The sequence below is a fragment of the Amphiura filiformis genome, chromosome 4 (genome assembly GCF_039555335.1).
Source record: "Amphiura filiformis chromosome 4, Afil_fr2py, whole genome shotgun sequence".
NCBI lineage: Eukaryota > Metazoa > Echinodermata > Ophiuroidea > Amphilepidida > Amphiuridae > Amphiura > Amphiura filiformis.
In genome coordinates, this window is record NC_092631.1 from 9,004,859 (window position 1) to 9,031,440 (window position 26,582).

Sequence of the window (26,582 nt, forward strand, 5' to 3'; positions counted from 1 at the left end):
TTAGCATTCAAGCAAATTTAAATACATTTATATAATGTAAGCATTGCATAGAAAGACTTCAAATAAAATTCCTGGCGTCATTTTGACTAAAACATCTGCTTGGGACGGGCAGCAACTGCTCAAAATTTGCACGACAGACACTCAATCAAAATGTTACTGGTTTGAAAGAGTACTTCACCTGTATTGACAAACTCTATTTTGGATTCGATAGTGTTACACAAACCTGTTAGTTAAATCGAAATAGCAAGTTGTTGAAGTTACTGATAGGTACAAACAAGAACCTTACAGAAACAGTGGTCTTTTACACAGGATATGGATAATGGTGAGCAAAGAAAACAAATCTCTCTTTATCTTTATCATTATTTGGACAAACAGTAAATATTATAATAACACTGAAATATTCATATCAAATAGAATAACTGTATTTTGGATATATTTACAAAAACCTTTTCATTGGAAAATGAGGTCATAATACTTGCCAGTTGGTTGTAAAAGACATATCAAAAGTTTCATCGGAAGAACTACGTCAAACGAGTCAGAACGTCGCTGAATTCCTCTCTATGATTCAACATACCTCCAAACATTCACATTTAAATTCAAATGTTCCATTCACTCTCATGTTTTTGGATAATTTTGAGAAGTGGGTATCGGGAATTCAATCCCTGCCACACGACTTCCTTAATGACTCGAGAAGCAGCACTCCAGAAAAGTAAACTCGACTGTTCGCTTTGGCGCGATAGGTAAACTTGAGTGCTCTTTTTGACCACAGTGTAGACTGCTAAACCATGCAAATAGCATTCGTATCACGAGTAAATTAAATCGCCTAGGGTGGCTGATTGACGACTTTAAGTCTTTCAAAGCACGTTAGAAATGTTCTTCTAAATGCCAAATCAACGTCATGACTAAGACGCTATCTCTAAGTGTAATTTGAGTGATTTTCTCGCAAATAACAAAATAAGACTACCATGCAATACTTATTTAAAATAAACTAAAACGGTTCTGATGAAGTATAATCCAAACAGAGCTATTTCTAATTTTAGATTTTCCTTATTAAGAAGTTTTGACTTAGCTCGCGAGGGGCTTAAATCAATATTGATTTGCATATTAAACTTGATTTAGCCTAACTTTTACAGGCAGCCATATTTAAGCGTAAACGGTTTTTTTATATACGAAAATTATGAAGAAGGGTTGGTATTCTCAAGTAGAGCGTATTACATGCGTTGATGCTATCAATCGATCTTGAATAACAATACTTTCCATAAAATAATGCATCACAACGAGGATTTTTATTGTCTATAAATATCGTTATTTTAGACTTGACGATTTTGTATGCTTACTGAGTATAATTTGTGTTGATTAATTGAAAATGAACCTGACGTTCTAAAAGAAATATTAAATAATTGTGATATTAATTTGAAAGTATTCAATTGTCATTGTTTAACATTTCTATCTGCATTTAATATCCGTATATAAGAGAGTATGTTTCTATTATAATATAATTATATTTCATTTTTTATATTGAATCGTAAAAATTTTAATGAAATTTCACACCTTTATTAACACATCAGCGATTTCATAGACTTATAAATCAGCGATTTCGCTTGTTAATATGATAGTTATTAACACTAATCATTGTATCGTCATAACGGTATTACGGTTAGAGGTAAGGGTAACTTTATATTACTGTGCATAATTATTTTACACATATTCAATGTAAACAGAAAATGCGAATTAAAAATAATTGAATGTTCAGTCATGCCTTGCAATGTTTGTAAATTATGTTATGTAGTAGAAAATCTAGATACTTCTTAACGCGATATTTCGTTTCGTATTTTGCCGTGTAAAGTTTCATCTGCGATTTCACTGGCAAATTTTTCATGCTTATCAATAATACACGCTCTATTTCCGTGTTTTTTTCAGATTTGACCTAGTATTTTACTCTTTCCTATGTCTTGCTCGTCTATTACGTATAAATTATTAACAATGCTGAATACTTCGCTCGAGTTATTTTGTTATTAGAATGTAAAAGTAAATGGTTCAACTCTTTTCAGTAATTATGCTTAGCGTTATTTAAGCTCAACTTGCTGTTGTTGTTGTTTTAACCAAAGTTGATCCACACTATGCAGTTCCTGAAAATGTGTATCAGAAACTTAATGAAGGATGCGTCAACAGGGTAATAATTCAAGTGGATCACTTTTAAACTTCATGAATGATATCTAATTTCTAATTCCGGCTAATTGTCTTAAAACGTCTGTGACCCTCTGTGGGTACTGAAAACATCAACCAGCAACTGGGAATAGCAGCTAAAGCACCACCTGCTTGTTCGACTCCTTTCAGGGGTATTAAGTAGTATTGAACCAGAACCAGAACACATCGGACGCGTGTTGAGGATTTCCACTATTATGACGCCGATGACATCCGACACAAATTCGGATACATACAGGGTGTTCCTGAAAGAACTGTATTGTCGGGAACAGAATTTTTAGGATATTTTAAGGCATAAACCAACTAAATAACCGATGTGGTTGAGAAATATATCAGCTATCGCATACTTTTTGAATTTTGACAATTGACCGCTCCGTCTTTGAAATAAAATAATTTTACGAAACTACCTCATTTTCAATCTGTTCCTCGGAGTCAAATTATCTATCAATGACAATAGACGCCTCATGCGCTGATGATGCACAATGATTAGTACTCCGACATACACATCACTAATTGATATTTTAATCCGTGGAAAGGTTTGAAAATGAGGTCAATTGTTAAAATTTAAAAAGTATATGATAGCTGATTTTTTCCTCAACCACACCAAGTATTTAGTTATGTTTAGTTGAGGCGATAAAATAATACCCAAACAATTAAGTTTACGACGATACATTTTTTTCAGAGACACCCTGTAGCAAAAATAGTTAATACAAAAAAACCCCCATCGCTACGACTTTTAAGTAAGTTAAAATATTTCTGATTGTTCATAACATTAGTATAAGAGCCATTTTGTAAAGAACGCAAGTCACACACGGTATATTTGTCATTTTCTATACACACTAACACATGGAAAACAGAGTAACACATTTAAATCATTTTCCGAAACGTCCATTTTCATTTGCTTCTTTTTTAATTCACCTGTATCGATCGCAGTACATCTTGAATTATTATAATCTAATTCATCGAAGTCTGTCATAAATGAAATTCAAGAATTCAATATTCACAAGTGGGTATAAATTAACAGTTTCTTAATAAAAATACAAATTGATTTATTCATTATACGACCTAGTCCTGCTTCCATCATGTTCATTAAGCACGTGATGTAAGAGCTATTATTTTTGAGCACGTGTTCTGAATGTCACTAGACTTTTTACCCTATTCCTTCCCGCGCTTTTTATTAAATAGTTTGAATGATGTACAATTTCCGGGTAATTGCTTGATTCAATGAGGGTTAAACATTGCACTATTGACAAAGGTGTTGATTTAGAAATGAAATCTGCTTTGGCCTCTAGATAAAAGATTAATAATGAGTAGAGAACGCTGCAAGGGTTTTTAAACCTTTTGTCTGCAAAATATGGTCAGAGACAACGAAATCAAAATGTTAGATAATATTAAAATTTAAGACACCTTATTATATAGTATAAAGATGAAAAAAATGACTGTTTTTGTCAGGTGCTTCTTGAATTACTGCTGGAAGGGTCTCCATATTTTGAAAAAACAAAATGATACTTGGAGTCACTGGTAAAGCGCTACAAGTGCGTACGTAATTGAATTTGATTGATCATGCAATATATTGGACATACTACACACAATCTCGGAAATCTTTAAACTTTTGCTTGCTGATATTCCCAACAGACAGTAGAATGCAAATTGAAGGGTTTTTACCTTCTTTTGCATCACAACATTACGGTTATGTTCGCTTATCCACGATAAGCATTAGAATGCTAAAAGCACCTTTTTGGTAACTTTCACGTAGTTTAGCTACCAGTGAAGTGACGTATCAAATTCAATTGCAGTGGTACGATCGAATTCCTCAAATAGATATTGCAGGTGCAAGTTATGTAAATATGGGCGGGTTAATATAAAAATACAACGCCTCAGCTACTTAGGCCTGCTGTTAAGATAAGGATTCGGCCCTGCTTGTTTTTTGATTGAGTACATTTTTTTTTTTGCATATACGGAGATATAAAATGTGACGTCTTCAACTAATCGTAAATATCTGAATCACAGACTAATTACCTTTTCCGCATACGTCGAGCGTATATAATTAGAGAGATTGCGATTTCCAAACGTAGGTATCGGACGTACGTTGATCTATTCAAAATTAAACCACTCTCCTGTATCGAAGCGAGGTCACGTATTTAGCCAGTTTTGAAGATTTTCCACGTCCGAAATAAACGTAGATACATCGTTGAAAATTTGTCCATTTCACAATATGTCAAAGACAGTCAATGATAATGAACATACGAAGGAAAGTCTAATTACTATTATGATCCTTTTTGTTTGTAACAAATCATTATAATATGATTACAGCGATGTGTTGAAAATCGACTAAATTTATACGCGATGTCCATACGCAGAGATTGCCCATTGAAATGTATGTGATACTTTGCGTACAAAAAATGACATTGCGATTTCCCATTTTGGATTCCAACGTAGTATAAAACGCAGATGCTACGTTGAAATATGATGATTTTACCTCATGTCGAAGTTCATGCAACGCGCCCAATTTTCAGGACGAAAAAGTCTCATTTTGAAAGTAAAGTCATGATATATGGATGTAATGATCTTTAATCTACCAAACTATATGTTTTTGGGCAACTATAATATTTGGGGAGCACAAAAATACAATTAAGTTTAAGCAGCATGTTAAGTCAAAAGTTTAGTCAAAATCAAAAGCGGGCTGTTTGAATTAGGCAGAGACTACGCTTACTGTTAATTTTTCAATCACTCTGCCCTCTATCGACCTAGATTAGATTAGGTCAGATTTATAGTCTTTATTCCAGCCGACTTGTTCTCCTTCGTGACGAATGAGCACAATCCAGTTTGGAACAGAGACTAGCAATATTTAACACCGTATTAACGTACGTAAAAACGTACGTGAAAACGTACGGTCCACGTGCTGCGTTTGGAACATCGCAATCTCTCTATTATGTCGATTTATCTACACCAATTTGCCGCGTTTTTTCTCTAAAAATTACATTATCATTGACATAAATGTTTGGATTTCACGTTTTACATCATATGCACCATGTACATTCAAGTAGTTCCAACATCGCATTCACTCTGGGGATTTGTCATAAGAATTAAATAAATGTGTCTAGCTATTGTTTTGCTTCCTTGTAGCAATGTTATTTGGTTTTGCTTTTTTTTAAATTAAGTGAAATATAATCTGATTCAGGATCTTACTGCTGTTGGCTTTAAGGCGCGTCAATTGTATAATTATCCCCTTTGTCAAATGTGTGAGTCTGTTGAGCTCGTTAATCACAGAAGAGAGTATATTTTGAAAGAAGAAAATTAAAGAAGTCCCAAATTAGATTTTGAATACTAAATTTAGAAACAAGGTTTGCATTGTGTTCTTTAATTGAAACAAACCACCGTTGATTGGTACTGGTGCTCGATTACCAGGATAAAGAATGCTTTTGACTACATACACTTTTGGAAAACTTCACGACAACCAACAGGTGTGTCATGTACCATGTGTAAATTTAACATAAGTGTTACGTCTATCTGTGTCAACCGTGAAATCTTCAAACACTTTCATGTTTAAGGGAAGCGTATAAAGACATTGAAAATGTTTTATAGTTCAAGCAATATGACGACTTTCTGTTTTGGGACTCAATATCTTGTCACAACTTTACGACTTTATCATCTCAACATGACATAGAAACATTTTGACTTTCCGAGCTGTATAGATAATTCGCTAACTCATATCTATGCAGTAAAACGATTACTTGCCGAGTTATAGGCAACTCGTGATCTCATCATTATACATATGATGAGATACCCGAAGTCTTGCCGCATAATATTGAGGTAATAAGTTTTCTACAACTCATAAGTTCGTTAAATTAAGGATAGATCTTGAGTTCCTCACACAGCAAGTCGTTACCCAGCAAACACAAAACGTTTTCGACATCATTCGCAAAAGGTTATAAAAGGTTGTCAGAAAACGTTTAAATGTCGGGTTATATAAAGGGTATATTAAGAGTATAAAACGTTTTCATAACCTTAAAAACATTTTTTGATAATCTACTGCTCAACAAACAAAAATGTTTTACAGAAAACGTTTAAATGTCGGGTTATATAAAGGGTATAAAAACATTCTTGAAAACTTGATACAAAACATTCTAAACAAAATGTTATTTTGGGGTTGAAATAATATTTTTCCGAAAAATGTTTGCCCAAAATATTTTCAATAACGTTTTAAAAACGTTTTCATGACCTTTATATAACCCGACATTTAAATGTTATTAAAAGGTTTTGAAAAAACATTTTAAGAACATTTCTGTGTTTGCTGGGTTCAAATATTTTAACATAATGTTATTTAAGTATTGACACAATATTTGGCAAAAATGTTTGCAAAAATAGTTTACAATAACATTTTTTGAAAACATTTAAAAATATTGTTGTAGTGTGTTTTCATACAAAACGTTTTAAAACGTTATCATGACCTTTATATAACCCGACATTTTAATGTTATTAAAACGTTTTACCTAAACCAAAAGCCAAAATATAACTTATTTAAAACGTTTTTATAACGTTTTTGTGTTTGCTGGGATACTTTATTTCAAGAAAATGAGTACCAGGTACGAAACTAAACGTATATTGAAAATGAAAACAATAAAAAGAATAGATGATTATATTGGGAATTAGGTTAAAATGAAGGATGATAATAGGATGTTAAGTTGAAGGATGTGTTATTAAAATAATGTGTCATAGGTAACTGTATTGATTTAGAAATTCAAAATGCTTTAGTTGCCATGTTAAACGATCAATAAGCGTATGACGTTTCTCCGGTATGAAGAATCGTTATTGTTGTCCTTTCCTTTTCGTGTGTAACCTGACCTCGATGATGTTTCAAATCAACTATAAACTATAAACTCTATGAATAAACCGGACAATGCGTTCAAAAACAGGAAGAGTTAAGATAATGAACAGGTGGTATTATGCAACCTGTTGATTATCTTGACAGATTCATTCATTTTAACAGTTGTAGGGTTTTCAATGTCCGTCAGGTCAATCAGTAGGTTGCTATATCATAAAAGGAAGGGACGATGGCATTGATTGAAAGATAGGTTTACCGATCAAACAACGATGATGAAATTAATTAAGATGCGATGGGTCAGACTTTTCCAAACACATCAGGGCAGATTATAATCTGTATATCGCATCTCTATGATGACCTGCATTTTCTTGGGCATTTTCTGTTTTGTTCAAGAAAGAAGACGCACTAATGCTTCTGGCTGAACTCACACTACATGTTGTCAGGCCAAAAATAAAAAGGGTTGTCTTAGAGACCCATGCGAATTGCTATGTCAAATGAAATATAGCACGCTAGCGTTTGTTTTATGATGGGTTACATTTAGCTTTGCCCAAATCACCCTTGCGCCCAGAAAGCATATTAACACGGGAAGATTCTGAGTTGTAATTTAACTTCCTTATATCCTCAGATGTTCTTAAACTAAGTTTTCCAACAATTTTTCATGTGGTTGAGTCATTTGATATTTTTGAAAACAGAAATCAGTATGGAGAGCCCGTCATTCTAACAAATCGTCTTTTCAAGAGTAATTTCCTTGGCTATTTCTTGACATTTTACGCAATTGCAGGTATGTTTTAACTTGTAATGTTGTTTCTACCTAATATCTATTTTCCAACTACAGCATGTCAATTTATGTAAATGATGCCGACAGACAAGCACATTCATTTTGATTTTCGTAGCACAGAGTGCTCCAAAAAGGACCACATAGGTCGTAGGTCATTTAAAAAAAGAAAACATAGCGTCGGCAGAGTGCTACACTATCGTAAGTGACATTTTTGGCCAAAATGAGATTTTGACGAATTATGGAAGGCCATATAAAAACACACATTTTAAACCAGGTTTTAAGTTTCAAAATTGCTTAATTATTTTTTAATTAATAAAATAAAATATCGTAAGTGCAAAGCAATTTTAATGAATGCATGCAAGACTATCGTATGTGCCACTTACGATAGTCTTGCACGCTAATGTTGTTTTTCATTTGATGCAAGACCATCGTATGTGCCACATACGCTACTTTATTGGACCTAAACAACAAAATCACGGAATGCTACAACATCGTAAGTGCAAAACAGTCTCTAACACATCACAGGCTGAGACGCTGATGGCTGTATGCGTTGTCATCAAGCTGGCTAAGTTCATAGCTCCCATGACTGGTAATAGAGACGATAAATCCGGTGTTTTTATTTTTAGATTCAGTAATAAATCTTGGGAGATAACATTACGGCAAAAGGTATCTTGCAATTGTAAATATTATGTGCCAAAATAAATTAACACTTGTTAAGAAACATAAAATGACAAAATATTGGACATTTGAGCCGATATTACGCATATCCTAATTTAGCAATGAGTGCTACACTATCGTATGTGGCACATACGATAGTGTTGCACTCTACACTTATTTCTATTTGAGTGGAACACTAGTGTAACTCTATACTAATTCTATTTGAGTGGAACACTATCGTATGTGGCACTTACGACATCTAAATCAGTAAATAATTCATCGATTTATTAACTTTAACACCATTTATATAGTTTACATTATTAAAATTAAATTGCTTTACATTTCCATGTCATTTTATGGCTACTTGGAAACAAACAGCCACGCAAAACACAAATATGCTCCTCCTGTAAAACTGTCCAAACTGCACTTACGATAGTGTAGCACTCTGGCGACGATAGGTTTTTTCACCAAAATCATCTTTTGACAACTCATCTTTTTTTTTCTTGGCCTGTGATAAGATGCGCACTACGCAACATACGTAAATGAATGCAGTATTGTGTTTCCGGTAGCTAATCACACTGGATTTAAATTTGTTGTGTAAATTGCATTGATTAGTGAGATGGACCCTCTTCATGTTGGTTGGGACATTCAGTCTAGAGTGATCAAGGGTGCATGATGGATAGGTCTATCTTGTAAAGATGTTGTTACCGAGCTAGGCACTGACCTGGTTTCCAGAACATGCCTAAGTTACACAGGGAAATCTGCCTGAAAGTAATGAATAATTAATATGAATTCTGTAAACAATTGGCAATATGTAAACAAAATTGATGGGTGGTTTTTAACCAATGAAGTAGCGCGTTTTTTGCTGCGGTTGCAAATGCAAGCTACCTCATTGGTCAAATACCAATCGCTCGTCTGTCAGTATAAATGGATGGAGTATAAATTAAGCTTGAGAAAATGCTAGAATGTCCACAATAACGGTTTAAAGGTGGGTGACCCGTTTGACAAGACATTATGGATCCCTTAAATTTCATTTTCGCGCATTGTGATTTGTCCAAAAGCGTCACATGAGAGTCTATTAATCGTAATAATGTCGCTCTACCTTGATGTCAACGGCTTAAAATATTTGGGCCAAAAGGTGATATATTATCTTCGCCATCGCACTATTTATGAGGTAATAAAATAGAAATAAAGGTCGCCCTAGTATCCTTTAAACATGAATAATGTTTCCTTTACAAATAAAACGGATAATAAATTCGGCTACGCCTCTCCCATTATTTTATTAAGCTTTTCCTTCACACGACACATTATTTGGATTCCGTATTACCCTTGATTTCTTACGCCAATTAGCAAAAGGAAAAGTCATTTTTTGGGGAAAAAAAGTCTCTCAAAACATTGATTTTACGTAACGAGTTCTGATTCTAATCCCTCTTTTTTATAATTACATGGATGAGAACAGACACAATGCAGAGCGAATCGTTCTTAGAATAGTTCGTAGAAAAAAGCACTCTTGAGTTTCGCTTATCATCTCAAGGATTTTCCAAATATGCCCTCGAGCTTTGACGGATTTTGTGAAATTTGAGGCTCTAAGCGTAACGCTCAATCCGTCTAACACAGATAAATCAAAAGGTTCTGAGACAAACTAAAATGCAGGAGGCTTCCAATACAGTTGACAATATATTTAGTTAAGAAATGCCAATGGTTAAGAAGCGTACCGAAATGGGACGTCAACTGGGGTATGCCGGAAAGGGAATGAATGGTAGGTCCTACGATTGCGTATGAGTTTCCAATACTTCATTTAAGTTTGCCGAAACTTATTACACGTTTTAAAGTTTTACACTTATTACACGTTTTAAAGAATTGCATCCAGTAAGCCGCAAGTAGTTGAACATATAATTAATAATTCTATAGATGAGTTGACTTGCGACGTCATTGCCTGGCAGTATGAGCGCGAATCGTCACATTTTCTGTATTTTGCCTGGCAGAATGCGCGCGCATCATATTTTGTTTAGGTCTCATGTTTCTAAAATTCCCGCCATATCACAATAAGGCTATTGAACAGTGCAGTGGTTGTATGCAGTACGCTCAAGCATGTCAATATACCAGGCCATTGCCTTTGTTGATAAACATTGAAGTCAACTCATCTATTACCTCCATCGTCCAGTATTCAAGATCGCGCACTGTACTTGAAATGATGTGCCATTATTGAGTCTGAAGCTTAGTGTAAAACATACTATGTATGAGCGTTACACGAGGCTACGCATTGCCTATTACTTAAAATATTTAGGTAATACAGTGAAATTTCTCTATAAAACGCACTATTTTTGCAGTAAAAAAAGAATAAAGGTTTTTTAACACCTAAATCTGCCTCTACAGTAAAATAATTAAAGAATATAAGAGAGTTTGCGAAATGAAGTTGGCAAATTTACTCCAACTTATACATCAATTTAACATAATATCGACTGATTTTCTTGCTCTGATTTACTTTAACACGAACATTTCATTGGTCACTGCACCAACAGCGTTTTGACGCTTAAACATAAGTAGTATCAATATGTGATAAAAAGCCATGTGTAATCGACTGCAGCAACATTTCCCCCTTTTGTTCTTTCGAGTGGACCATTGGTCACACTCAAACACAAATAACTCCCCAGAAGTATGCTACACTCCTAGCTCCAGTAACGACAAGCCACGGAACGCCATTTTTATGTTATGATCACATACAAAAGTATTATACTGGGCTTGACATTTGGAACAGAAAGTTGTTTAAATCTAATTCAGTCACTAATTTTCGACAACATCTAGCGTGTTTTTTACCAAAACCAAAAGAAATGTCCAATAATTGGTCTTGTTACCAGATAATACATAACTTGTAATGTTGCAGTACATGAGGCGTAAAAACGTGTGTTCTTAAATTGACATAATATTGCGTTCATAATGTACTTCTTCTATCGATTTAGGCGTCCACTTCGACTTCTGGAAGCTTTAATGGCAGAGTGGTTTTGAATAATCCACAGACGTTGAAGTTTGTGCTTTTGAACCGCATTTCGCAAACTCTCTAATATTTACGTTTTTTGGGTGTAAACGATACGTATATATTACCCTTTCGGAATTGACAAAACCTATGCACTCATGACAAATGTAATCAAGATAAAAAAATCCAGATATAAGACATGATTAATAGATGATTTGTTTTAAGGATGCGGAAACAAGTATGAATAGAATGAAGCCACATGGAAACAGAGAAATAATCATCCACCTCAAAAGGCAGTTTTACTTATACATGTTATACGTGATCGACTGGAATTGCGCAATGTTATAAGCACTCATAATTATGATACGAGCGATCAAGTACTCACCAAGTTGCTCTAGTTTTCTGCTCTGTATCGCATACGAGTATATACCCCAGAGAATAGTATGCATTTTTACATATAAATCGTGGTGGGACATTTCTCTATTGTACTATACGGTGCCCTTTGCTGCCAATCTGATCTCAATAATTGAATTAATATTCAATCAGCGTATACTATTGACGATGCTCTTAATGTATGAATATTGATTGTTCTGTGTAATAGCTTTGTTTATGATGTAAGTTTTTGTCAATTTAAAGATACGGCCAAACCTAAAAATGCAGTCAATTAATGCGAACAAAGATTGTCACAACACGGTGGCAAATTACAATTTACAATAATTGTGAATTGTAAGTTAAAAGGAATGTTTTATACAGAAAATTAAGAAGTATACTGCACAAAAAAATCCGAACACCTAAAACAAACGCAAACATCATTCTGCGTATTTTGATACCTCATTTAATACTATGTGACTCTATTTAGTGATACCAATTTGAATAAAAAAAGATTATTTCAAAAGTGACAAAATTCATATAGACTTTTCTCGTTACGGTTGTTTGAGATTTCCTCCAAAACTGACACTTTTTGCCAAAATTTGACCCCATGGGTGGATTTATCAAGTCGTTGCAATTCTGAAATATGTTTACTTTTATATACTTATGACTAACAGTTTAGTAGTGATGAGGCCCAAAGGTTTCCATAATTCCAGGGTTAAGACCAACTTTATGTATTCGGATACCTTTTGTGCACAATATTATATAGTAAGCCAAAAAATTAAGGTACCAGTTGTGCTCACCCCTGTATATCCTAAATAAAGACAAATATGTCAAAACTAAAACTAGCAGCTAATACCTGAACTCATTAGCTCTGATTCAAGACCTTATTTGTTGAAATTGGTTGAGAATTAAAGAAACGGTGATCTAAAACCTACTGAAGAGACGAAATCAAAAGTTGCACTTTTGTGTTCTAATCAATGAAAGCATACGCTAGTTTTAACGTGCTAATCAATGGAAGCACAGCGCTAGTTCCCTTGTTTGCGAACGTTGTGTGTACAAATCAATGGCGCATGCAATGGAGGAAACTGCAACTTTTAAATTGGGACCTTACTTGGGATTTTGGATCGTCGTGTCTTTATTTCTTGAACAATTTCAACGAATTAGGTCTTAAATTCGAGCTAAAAGATGCAGCTATTGGCTGCTGGTTCCAATTATGACATATCTGTCTTTGTTTAGGATATACAGGGGGTAAACATAACTGGTACCTTAATTTTTTGGCTTACTGTATCGTAAATGAACACATAAAATGATCAGAAATGTATGTAGAGACAGTCGGCAATGAATATGTAGACATAGTTTATTTTGTTGTTACAGGTGTACTCCATTTCGTTATCAGAATGGTGTTTGATGATCTCCTTACTCTAAATGTCAATATAAAATTGCCGATTTAAAGTGCTGCTTTTTAATACATGAGTACATTATTCATTTTTCATCGTCTCAGCCTCCTGTGTGCTTACATCAGATTGTAGAGTAGACATTGCATCATGCATCTCTCATTGCCTAGCTCGATTGCAATGAGTTCTTGATGACATTTAGCAAGTTATATGCAGGGTTTTACAGTGCAATAAAAGTAATGGGTTTTCGAAGACTTCATATTACATAGATTCCATGAAACCGAAAATAGACTATTGTTAAACCCCTCTGCAATATGCATAGCTGTATATCAGCCACATACAATCAACTTAATGATAATGAAATTGGTATTGAAGTACAAAAGGAAATAAGAAAGAAGGTATAAAGCTTTTACTGTTTACAAGCAGTTTAGGATAACGGTTGCTATTTTTGGACCAAGACCAGTCATCTTTTATCTGACGTTAGAAAAATAATAAGTGCTCGGTAAGGGGCCAACATCTCTGTAAAATGTTGTTTGAGACACTTATTTTACTTTTGTTTCCAATATGATACAAATGATACGCCCTGTAAAGGAGAAACCTGCTATGTGCATTCACTGTGACCTATTTTTCAAATAGGTAACGGAACCCAAGCATGTAATTTGAAGGGACATAAAACCTACCTAACTACTCAAAGATACCGATTTTTACTAGTTAAAGGTCCTTGACCCAATTGACAGTCTCATCTCCCATTTTTCTTCGTAAAAACAAAAAACAGAATTTGGTATCCAAAAATGAATGGTGGTATAACACAACTAAATGTACTGTCCTATAGGACATTGTTATAGAGGTTATTATGCATATGACGTATCATACCGTAAATATGACGGACTACTCAAATGCATTCAACAAAAGCATGTTGCAATCTACCGCGACAGTTCATCTCACACAAATACCAAATACACTACGATCAAATAGGGTGATGATAACATTTGATTGAATGAACTACACTGCGTCATGATTACGGTAAAGGACACCGGTTCAAATCTTTTGTTTGGAGCCAATCAAAAATTCGCACAACATCTATACACATTTTTGCTTCTCATATCAAAACAGCTGGAGAAATACAACTCAAAATTTGGAAACATACTGACTTTAATAGTAGACCTCAATGTAAGATCAAAGACAGAACATAAAAAAATCAGACCACGCCTCTTAAAGTATTTTGTGTCCCATGCAAAATGAAAATTCCTGCTCAAGGACGTATACGATTACTTTAATCATAAAAGAAAAAGCCAGACCAATATTATTTATGTAGACACTTACTTCATAACACATATTTCAGGAGCAGGATCAGCAAATGTGTCAATAATATCTGAGGAATAGAATCAACACCTTCGAAGGGGACCCAACCATGATGCGACATATTGTGTCTTTAACCAATACTAAGATGATAGGAAATTGTTAAACACATTACACGGCATTGTATAGGAATATGTGTTGGAAGTTAGAGGAACGAACATATCGATGATAATTAATCAAGTCACGGCGAGGGAGTTAAAAATGTCGATTACATATAAATCTCCAATAAGACATTACAATTTTTACTTTTTAGATTTACATTATCTATTTTTACTCGATACACACACCAGTTTCACTTGAGTGAGTGGGTTGTCCATGGGGTAAACCTAATATCCCTGCTGGGTGTATCCTATTGTTTAAATACATAATAGGATGATCTTTTCCAAACGGAGAGCAATCATTTAACATGTATTATTCCTTTAGTGCTGCTGAGTGACGCAGCAGTCATAAAGTCATAGAGATCGTGGGTTCGAATCATGTTGTGTACTTATGCAAGGCACTTCACAATATTGCCTCTCCCTTCCCATGTGCACAAATGGTTACGGCTTTACTCAATGCCGAGACGACTGGTCTATCGAGTATCTTTAGGTTTGTTCCTTTAACAATGAGAGTCCAATCATGTATTATTCTTTACACTCTAAATATTACTAGAAAGACTTAAAAATCTCAGTTGAGACTTGTAAATTTTTAAGTCTTTAAGATTTATTTTACGCGGGGTTTGATTGAAATTTTCTTTGGGATCGGGAAAAAGAAAATCTATTTTTAAATCTTTTGAAAGACTTAAACATTAAACCAATCACAACGCGATGGTGCGTGCACGTGATCAAATCGAAACGTTTTCCTGGACTGCTCAGCCGCCGTCTTTCTTTTGCGATTTCGTGTGGTGGCGAGCGAATGAATGAAGTGACATGGACGAATTTGTTTTGCGGCATCCCAGATGCTGTAATTGCCAATGTCAGTGACTATAACTTCCATGAAAAAGCTTACATTGTTGTGCACGAAGGGCCAATGTGAACATTATCTTCAATCGCCGAGGTAGTAGTCTGCAGTGCTTCTGCTGTATAAGCTTACCTATACACATAATATAATTTATAAATGGGTAAGCTTATTTCCATGAAGGATCACACTCGGCTACTGCAGACTATTGCTTGAACTTTATGAAAGAAGTAGTCCTGACTTGGTATTACTGCCGTGAATAGACGTATTGCTTGATAAGAAGTCACACAGACTTGCATTTAATATCGATATTTAAATCCCCATAAAGATTTATATTATTTTGAAATAAATACCAGATATGCTTAAAAGTAAATCTTAAGGACTTGAATATCAAATTCAATGGACATGCATTTTTAATCTTTCAAGGACTTGAAATTTTAAGTCTAAGGATAGTCTTATTACTAATTACAGTCCGCCTTGGATTTAAAAATTAAATCTTTTAGACTTGAAAATAAGTCTTTGAAGTATTAACATTTGCTCTTTGTAGATTTAAACTTTAAATCTGAAAGTTTTATTTTTTAAATCCCCGTGGGACTGAAATTTATTAAACTTTGTAAAGACTTATTTTAATCCTATATTGATTGGTCGTCCCTAACTACAGTCTCTGAAAGTTTTGAAAGTAAGTCTTTTGGATTTGAATTTAATTCCCTGTAATTTAGAGTGTAAGTGTGCATAATCTAGAGGTAGCTGGAGATCGTAGGTTCGAATTCTACGGCGCCAACCTGTTGTGTAGCCGAATTAAGCAAGGCACTTCACCCTATTGCATCTCCCCACCCATGTGTACAAATAGATTTATTCAATGCCGGGACGGTAACAGACTCGCTTTGGAGGAGGTGTAGCGACGCCCCCGCAGAAATATTTCACGGAGGAGTCTGTTTCAACAGTGTACTTCGGTAATATTTATAAATGCGCTTTTATAAATACGCACATGTCCCATGGGCACGACATACCAAGACCAGCAAGCGTGACCAAATCCTCATGCATTGGTCACTACGCAGAAAGAGATAAATATCATCAAATTGAAGTATTAATTTGAATTGCAAAATTATTACACATTTTGCAATTCAGAATTTGTAATATGTTATCAAAAACACAATTTTGAAAGTATTTGACGACGGAAAAAAATATTCAACGGCGGAAACGTTTACGATATAATCACTAAGTTGAACAAAATATACAATTTTGTTGCACAGCAGTCTCATGTTGTTCCGCCTTTGCATTCAAATGTATAGAAAGACTACTCGCTATGTAGAAGGTCACTTCGAGACTCACTGTCTATAAGCTGTTATGGCAGCGCGCAGGTGGTCACGTTCGTGTTTATAAAAGCGCATTTATAGATATAACCGAAGTACACTGTTCAATCGCACCCGATCCGGCATGTGAACACAAGTCCGCCCCTTTACCTTTTACCACTTTACCTATTCCTTTAGTGGTAAATGAGAAAAGCGACACTCTGACGAAAAATTGAAAATAATTGTTAGGAAAAATTATCTTTTTATATATAAATCGTAAGATACCTGCTCCACATCGAAGATGTATATTGGATTTAGAAAGGCCTACCTGACAGTATATTGTCCATGTTTTTATAAAAAAAACATATACAGTTCCAACATGCGTCATTAAGAAAATTGTGGATAAAAGTGAATCAATAGACAGGAAATAAATAAAACTTAGTTAAAAAGCAAAGGGAGATTGTGGGATGACCTTGTATTTACCTAATGGCCACGTCTTTTATTCTTTTATCACATTAAGGGACGCATGTTTGCGGTGGAAATCGAATAACATTCATATCATCTAGGGTCTCCAAGCAAAAAATAGATTTGATAATGTCATAATTTCTTTACAACTATTATTGCTTCACACAAGTATGTGTTTTATGAAAAACGAGTAGCAAAGAATATTAGGTATCATGTTTATCAACTTCAGAACCCATTCCTTTTGAGTTTTTCGACCCACACATATATATTAAATGGAGAATAAACGAAAGGTGTTGTCAAGTATTCAATGCCGCTGATTGCGAGCGCCGACCTTTAGGTTCCAATTAAAGCATTTTGAGAGAAAAGTAAAAAAATAAATCGCAGCTTTTTAAATTATAAGCTGCGAGTCTCACCAAGGTCACAATCCAGTAGGAGACATTGTACACAAACTAAAGGAGAGTGTGTCGCAATAGTTAGAGAACTTATTTCACTCTTGCTGGATAATGAATCAATATAGCATAATATACAGCAGTTTGATCAATTTTTCTCAGAGTTATTTATAGACAATATTCAGATGTTACATAAACTGTACTGTCTTTGAGAAAGTTTGCCGAACAAATCGTGAAATTGGCATCTTGCGTCTTTGACAAAATGAGTCAAAATCAAACTTATCGATGAAATCGACATCCTGTACTTGAATAATGCATGCATCCACGGTTGTTTGATGGCATGTAAAACTGAGTCATTTTAAAGAAAATTTGAAAACTGATGGCGCTATTTACCTAAAATCTTGTTTGCACCTTTACAAGGGTAGGCACTTGTATTAGAACATCAGCAAACAGACTAACACATGACAAGGGAATTTTCAAAAAACATTTGATCATGAAATGTAAGGCATTGAACCCCGGCCACAGTGGTGAGACATTTTGTTCACGATTCAATCAAGTTGTAGAGGTCCGATCCTAGATGCAGGAGGAAAACCGGAGCACCCAGAGAAAAACCTGCGAGTACGAGCATGGATCGGCAACCAAACTCACATGGTGGCACCGCGGGGAATTGAACCCTGGCCACAGTGGTGAGACATTTTGTTCATGATTCAATCGAGTTGTTTTGCAACAGACAACAGTGCATCATAGAGAAACTTCATCAAAAACATTGATTCGAGATTGTGATTATTCTGGTATTGAAGCTGAATTTCAGTTAATTTGGGACAAACAAATCGATACAACAAGTGGTTACCAATATTGCTAAGAATCTATGAAAGCTATACGTGATATTCATTTGAAATTGGAATAGAAACATTGATTAGCTAATTTTTGCACCTAAATAACATGTTTGTGAGTATGAACTGTACGAATTGCGAATAGTTAGTTAAAATTAATTCGTTAAAAATGTTTTTCACAAATTTATCATATGTCAGATGTACTCAATTTACTTATTTAAATATGTTTTGAAATTTAGATCTTATAATCGCAATTGAAGGCATAGTGTATCATAATAAAGGTAAAATGACAACACAAAGAATCCCTGCGACACGTTTCAAACAATACAACTCAGATGCTCATGATTTCCATTTCATGGACAAACTTAATTCGGACTCATTTTACCTAAAATATATCTCATAAACTCAAAATGCTTCAAACGTTGGAGTTTCTGAATATGACAATTAATAAACATGAGAAAAAATGGATCCAAGCTGGGTTGCTTTTTTATTACACGCTGTAGATCTTGAATTTCGCTGATAAATGAATCATGAGCCCCGTAGATAGACCCCGAGTTATCGTCCACATGGATAGTGAATCTCACCTAAACAGCTTTTGTTTTGAAAAATTTACAAACCTAGATGGATTTTATCATATCACATTCTTAAAAACGAGTTTTTTTTTTATCATATCACATTCTTAAAAACGAGTTTGTTTTTTCTTGGATACAAAGCGACCACTTATACATTAGGGTGTATCTGTAAACAGTCCACTTTCTTTCGGTTGATTGTTTTAAACATAAAATTGTGTAAACGCGTGGTCGTGTTCCATGTAAAATCAAGCAGACACAACTATCTTGAGAGACTCAACAATAAATATGAAATGGTATTAGCCGTTGAACACTCAAATATTTATTTACTGCCATAACATGGGGAAATACACATTTACCTTTTGTTTGGAAATTTACATATAGAGTACCCAAGTGTGTAACAATATAATTGTGTCATCAATTGAATTAACTACGTGTATGAGTGCTTTTTACGTCTCCAAGTTGCCGAATAATAAATAAATAAATAAATAATAGTAAATAAATAAAAAAGAAAGAAATGTATAATACATATATATGTGCGTTTTGTATTAACAATTTTTCTGTGACAAATCCATATCTGATTTGATCTATTTCACTTCAAACTCGTCATATATAGTGGTGAACAATCGAATTGTGAAAATATCTATCAGGTTACATCAAAACTTTAGAGACATAAATCTTAGAATATGATATCAAGATATACATCGTAAATGAATAAGCGAATCTGGATGGATTTCATACGAGATAGATCAAGTGTAATGTATCTTTGTCAAAATTGAAACAGAATCTTAATTATGCCAAGTATACTGAGTGCATTTTATCAATCATTTTTTTCTTCGAGCAAGTACGAAGTCTGAGGTAGTTTCAAGACATATTATGTGAAGCCGTTGTAAAAATGGTTAAGTGTATTATTAAGTAAACTATGTTAATTGCCTAATTATGCCTTTATAGGTAAAAGTTTTAATATCCATTAGTATGTAATGAACACACTCTCTCTAGAGTATCACTAAAACAAAAGAATTAGAATCATAAAATCAACCTTAACGAGAAAATCGGTTAGAACATCTTGAAATCATCAAAATTCAGATTTCAGCATTTTTGTAACAAGCATAATATGTGCTAATACAGTATAAATGCATACTATTCATTTTTATAATTAGAATCCCTGACATAATCATTTTGTTTGATCCTGTAACTAATAGTTTTGAGTAGATTCATATCAATTAATCCATGAAGCATTTAAATTTTAACTTGCGTACCTAGTGAGAAACACATGACTGACGATGAAGCTCATTCTGGGACAGATAAAGTCTTATAGATCTCAATAACCTAGAATACTTTGTAATGAATTTATCTAACCATTGTGATATGTGTTGTTCTGATGTACTCCGCTATGGAATTTGACGAACAATGATCAAACCTAAACATACAGAATGGATGTTATCTACTGCACCTATGTCCTCGCAGTACTTATGACATATTGCTTAAAGCAATCCGATAGATGCCGGTTTGAATCCTTTGTCATTCTGAATACATTCTATTAAGCGCCTCTCGTAATAGGTGACCTAGATGTAATTCATATACTATAAAGGTAGGTATTTTTTGTGGGTAATCCGTGTAAAGGGCAATCGAGAGCGATTTAATGAGGGCAAAATAATATGTCATTGAACATGAAGGTGGGATAAAAGTACGTATTCACTTTCTTTCTAGAGCAAGAGGCGACTGTTGAATTCAGAAACCATGATTAACATACAGAGGCAAGCAATCAACGCACGGGATAGCCATGATCACTTACATCACGATTTATTTGCTACAAATAAACTAGCATGATAATATATATAATCATGTTGACCTCTCAATCAAGTTACATCAAAACTTTAGAAAAAATACATCCAAGAATATGATATCGAGATATACATCGAAAATGAATCAGCACATCTGGATGATGGATTTCATACAAGATAGAGCAAGTTTAATACATTTTTGTCAAAACTGAATCTTAATTATGCCAAGTATTCTGAGTGCATTTTATCAATGATATTTTTTCTTCGATCAAGTACGAAGTCTGAGGTAGTTTCAAGACATATTATGTGAAGCCGTTGTAAAAATGGTTAAGTGTATTATTAAGTAAACTATGTTAATTGCCTAATTATGCCTTTATAGGTAAAGGTTTTAATATACATTAGTATGTAATGAACGCACGCTCTCTAGAGTATCACTAAAACAAAAGCATTAGAATCATAAAATCAACCTTAACGAGAAAATCGGTTAGAACATCCTGAAATCATCAAAATTCAGATTTGAGCATTTTTGCGACAAGCATAATATGTGCTAATACAGCATAAATGCGTACTATTCATTTTTGTAATTAGAATCCCTGATATAATCATTTTGTTTGATCCTGTAACTAATAGTTTTGACAAGATTCGTGTCAATTGATCCATGAAGCATTTAAACTTTAACTTTGGTACCTAGTGAGAAACACATGACTGTACGATGAAGCAGCTCATTCTGGGACAGATAAAATCTTGTCGATCTCAATAACCCAGAATATTTTGTAGTGAATTTATCTAACCATTGTGATTTGTGTTTGATATCAAAATACTGTTCTGATGTTCTCCGCTATGGAACTTGACGAACAATGATCAAACCTAAACATACAGAATGGATGTTATCTACTGCACGCAGTACTCGTGGCATATTGCTTAAAGCAATCCGATAGATACTGGTTTGAATCCTTCATTGTCATTCTGAATATATTCTATTAAGTGCCTCTCGTAATAGGTGAACTAGATGTAATTCATGTATGACTATAAAAGTAGGTGTTTTTTGTGGGTAATCCGCGCAAAGGGCAATCGAGAGCGATTTAATGAGGGCAAAATAATATGTCATTGAAAATGAAGATGGGATAAAAGTACGTATTCACTTTCTTTCTAGAGCAAGTGGCAACTGTTAATATACGGAAACAAGCAATCGACGCACGGGATAGTCATGATATCACTTACATCACGAGTTATTTGTCACAGATAATGAAATAAATTGATATGATCATGTTGTTCTAGTCATGCTTGCTAATTGTTTGGTGGAGCAGTTACGCAAAATATTAACATATCTTATCGCTGCGTGGGAGTGCGTGTGGCTCCTTTGATTCGGAAAGAAAGTATCCTTTGCGTACATATTATGTAGGACACACAAAGCAACAAAGTAACTATTTTCAACTGTTGCGATTTGGTCATTCGCAGCATGAATGGTAGTGAGCTTTGGCAAAAATTGCATCGATCATTTCATACCGCGTAGAAGGATTAAAATATCATTGATATGCTTTTGGAGGTCCTGTGGTCCTTGAGTTATGTTGTAAAGAGGGCTGAAACCACTTTACTATCGTAAAATGTACATAACTTATTAACAACAATAAATCAAGCAAGTTTTCAAACTATATGATTTGTAGACTGAACTTCTGGAACACATCAAGTTGTTATTTTTCAATAATATATTGATTTAAGCAATACAAATCGAGGAGAGCATGGCCTAGCGGTGTTTGAACTGAAATATCAAGACCAATAAATCTGATACACAAAGTGGATCCCGAGGCTTGATTTAAGGAGTGTAATTTCAGCGCCATGTGATTTTATTAATTTTGTTGGGGGGGGGGAGTGAAAAGCCCCTATCGTTTTGATATGTTATGGACCTTAACTCAAGAATCGCGAGATCTATGCAGACTAAGCACATTAATGTGATTATTGGCTTTTTTTATTCATTTATTATAAGACCAATATATTAAGTGCACTGCAGTTTTTTGTTAGATGTCGAAAACTGGACAAATACGACTTGCCTTAACTTTCTTCCTTATGACGAATAGAGTATGTATACTATAATTGAAGACCGAATTAAAAAGACTAGTTTGCGTATGACGCCCTGTCAACCAGACCAAAAATTCTGTACTGCGCAGGTCAGCAACCAATCACGTCGCTTCTTTGCCCTGACGTCAGACGCAAACTAGTCTCTTCAATTATAGTCACAACACTCACCTGGGAAAAATTGGTCTACTTCTGGATATTGATTGTAAAAGTCCTGAGCTGCTGCTAATTCATCGTCTTCTAAAGGTACGAAGGCAGAGGCTACAGCCAGAAGGACGACCAGGAGTGATGCTATGGTTAATAATTGTGTTAATGACTTCATCTTGAAGGATATGTGTGTATACTTCTATGGGAGCTGCAATAAAGTAAAGATATGATAAACATTATAATCATAACCATATCATCACAAGCACCTTTGCAGGAAGACGTCAGGAAGATGTTACTATAAAGGGTACAATGTGTTTAATCAATGCCATCAGCTTCAGGAAATACAAACATATTCATTCAACGATACAAACAAACAAATGCAAAAACAGAGTTCTCATAGAATCAGCACAAAGTCGCAAGATTTCATTGCGGGATATGCCAAGATTGTATATAATGTTAATATCAAAAGCTTACGTAGCATATTTGGATTGCACCATCTTTTGTTCCTCGTAATTCAATACTTTTCTTCAAAACTCCTTTGATTTCTATTGATTTTGACCGGGTTTTCCGACTTTCCGGGTTTCGTGACAAAAACAATCAAACATAAAATAAACAAAAACACATTGATACACCTTCGTGTGTAGGCATCATTTGTGTCTTATTGATTTGAAAGTACCCGCGGGTTTGCATTTGTTACCATAAAATACAAATACACACGGTTGCTCGTGTTCTGAAAGTTAGTTGATATATCTACTTGTGTATATCCGGCACAAGTTGGAGCACTTCCACTCATCTGCTGAAGAGATCCTGCATGGCAGGATACGCAAGTCAAAATATATACGTTGAGAATATGGACCTAGTTGTCACTAGATCTTCTTATACCATATTGTGGTATTTAATTTTGCTCAGTAACAATATTCTTTTGCAAAGTAATACGTGTAAGGGTATTTTAGAGCATCATATTTAGGACACGAAAAGTGGACACTATTACATCAGTGGAACAGTAGATTGTGAAATTCAATTAATGAAAGTATAGCTAATAAAACGACAAAATAATGTTTTCTTCTTCTTTTTCATCACAATATTATTTGATAAATATTAACATAAATATATATAAGAAATGCTTGTTAAAACTCAGTTGTGTATATAGTTAATTACCTGTTTCCGTTCATATAATCAATATTTATTAACCCTGCTTACACACGATTAAACAAAATCAAAATCTATGCCAGCTTGTTAATACATGTACCGTCCATACCTACTTTTCACAGCAGTACGAGTTCTAATCTAAGATGTCTACGTAGGCTCTATACGTTAGTCCATTTCAATAAGTCAAGTGAAGCAAAATAAAACGCAGAAAATCAGTGCCTGATACCCGAGGCAAATTGCAATAATGCGACCTCGCACAGTTATATATCATCTTATAATTATGAGATCAATTTTAACTCGTTTTCATGGAAATCAGTGATTGACGGCACACCGTCATACGAGTAGGTGAGTTCTTTTCCTATGTGTTACATTTCTTTGGGCTAGACCATTTCCCAATAATTAACGCGCCAAAATAATTCTTACTTAAATCTTATTTTTCAGGTCACTAACTACATTATTGGAGATAATACTGACTATTGAAACAAACAGTCATCTACATCTCTTATTAAATGCTCAGGTATAACCAAATTTAGATTAAAACTGGTATCACGTTATTTGCAATATCATCTATTTTGTTATTCATAAAGTTGCAGTTTCTGCCTCAGCCAAAAACATGAATTTTTAACTTAATTTAGAACCTATTTAAACATTCGTTCATGTCTTTATATTTTCTTATGCAGAATACATTTGTTAAATTAGCTTTCTTCAGAAATTCTGTTCAATAATTCATTTCAAATACTTGAATGTTTATTGTAAAATACATTTTGTTAAAAGGGCATTTCGTGATCCGCAGCTTCATCCCCCACGTTTCACAAAAGAAGTGGAGATTTTTATACTACTGGAAACATCTGGCTGCATATTATGTTTATGTCCAAAACAAAAATATCGTCAAATTTGTATTTCGTTCTGGTGTACCAAAACGAAATTACAACACAGTTGCCTTTGGAGCATTGCAATAATTGGAATCAATTGAAAGTTTGGGAATGCGCTTTTTTCGTAGATATCTACTGGAAAATATCATATAAAGAGTACGTATGATAGGATCACGAAATACTCCTTTAAAATAGATACCATAATTTTAAGAACATTTCATTTTATATTCCAAAGTCTTCTTTCAAAATGACGACCGCGTCTATTTCAACCAGACTAGAAACCTAGTTTCAGGTCGGTACATGTAGAACATTCTTTTGGTATTACAGGGTGTATCAAAATGATTGGTACCGAGACATGTGACATTTTCAAAAATATATCAAAAATATAAGATTGCTAATTAATATTGTTTTTGTACTATAAATAGAAGGGGCATATGTTAACTTATTGATCTAATAATCTGACGATGAAAGGTTGATGCATCTGGGAGCTATTGTCAATTAAATGAAGATCGGCGTAATCATGGTTTTACTTATACACAACAAGATGAATATGTTCACTGCTTGAAATGTTTATTGCATACGTGCTCTTAATTCAAGTTAATAAGGTATTACGGCTTTGACATTACTATCAACCAATAAATATTGATTAGAGCATATCGTGAATGAAGAAATATGCAAGGAAAAAATAAAACATTTCCAAGATCTTCAACATAAATATCATTCTCGACAGGTATTTGTAATAAAATAGAGCGCAACAGCTTGAAAATGGTGCGCTACGGATCCAGCGTTACGATGAAAAGTGTAAAACACCTACTTTCCTTTAGAATCATGTAACTTCTGAACCGAATGTGCTATCTTTAAGATCTAAAATTCGTAGAGAAGATAAACCTACTATCATTTCAAATATGTAAACAATTAACCCCAAACTGGTACAAAACATAGTAAAAAAAATCTGCAAAAATGAAAAGTCGTCGGTACCAATCATTTTGATACACCTTGTATTAAGGCAGTATTACGTCATTTAATTATATTAATTCTGCATGCAGACAATATAATGCCAGAAGCAAAATAGGTCAGAGGTACATGTAGTTACGCTGCTTTACTTATAATAGAAGTACACACACTTGCCAAAAGTAAACCAGCTGAAAAAAGAAGAATTCAACACTCTGTCATCCAATATCCTGTCGATTTCTCATTACGTCCTTGATGGCAATGTTCTTTGAATGAAATAAGCAAGATCAGGCTAATCAATGGAATAGAAAGGTGTCACATGTGGTGACATCATGATGTATGTAATCCAGTGTTTACAATGGAACCGTTTGAACACACAGAGATGAAGAAACGTTAGTAAGTCTACAAAATGTCCAGATGCCTTTACAATGGTCGCCGAATGGTTTAATTGGTTTCTGCAAGGTTTGGGGAAAATGTTTGCCGAAAAGGGTGCACAGAAGTGGTGCTTGGACGACGGTCACACAGAAGTGGTGCTTATTTTGGACGAAAATGACACAA

The 26,582-nt window shown here is 34.2% G+C and overlaps 1 long non-coding RNA gene across 1 annotated transcript in view; it reads right to left on the reverse strand.

Annotated features, from left to right (window-relative positions):
- Positions 1 to 26,582, reverse strand: part of LOC140150531 (uncharacterized) — a 95,906-nt gene that overhangs the window by 51,217 nt on the left and 18,107 nt on the right. The window contains exon 2 of the long non-coding RNA XR_011858807.1: positions 23,077 to 23,260. This is a non-coding gene — a long non-coding RNA (uncharacterized lncRNA). The remainder of the gene's footprint in view (positions 1 to 23,076; positions 23,261 to 26,582) is intronic.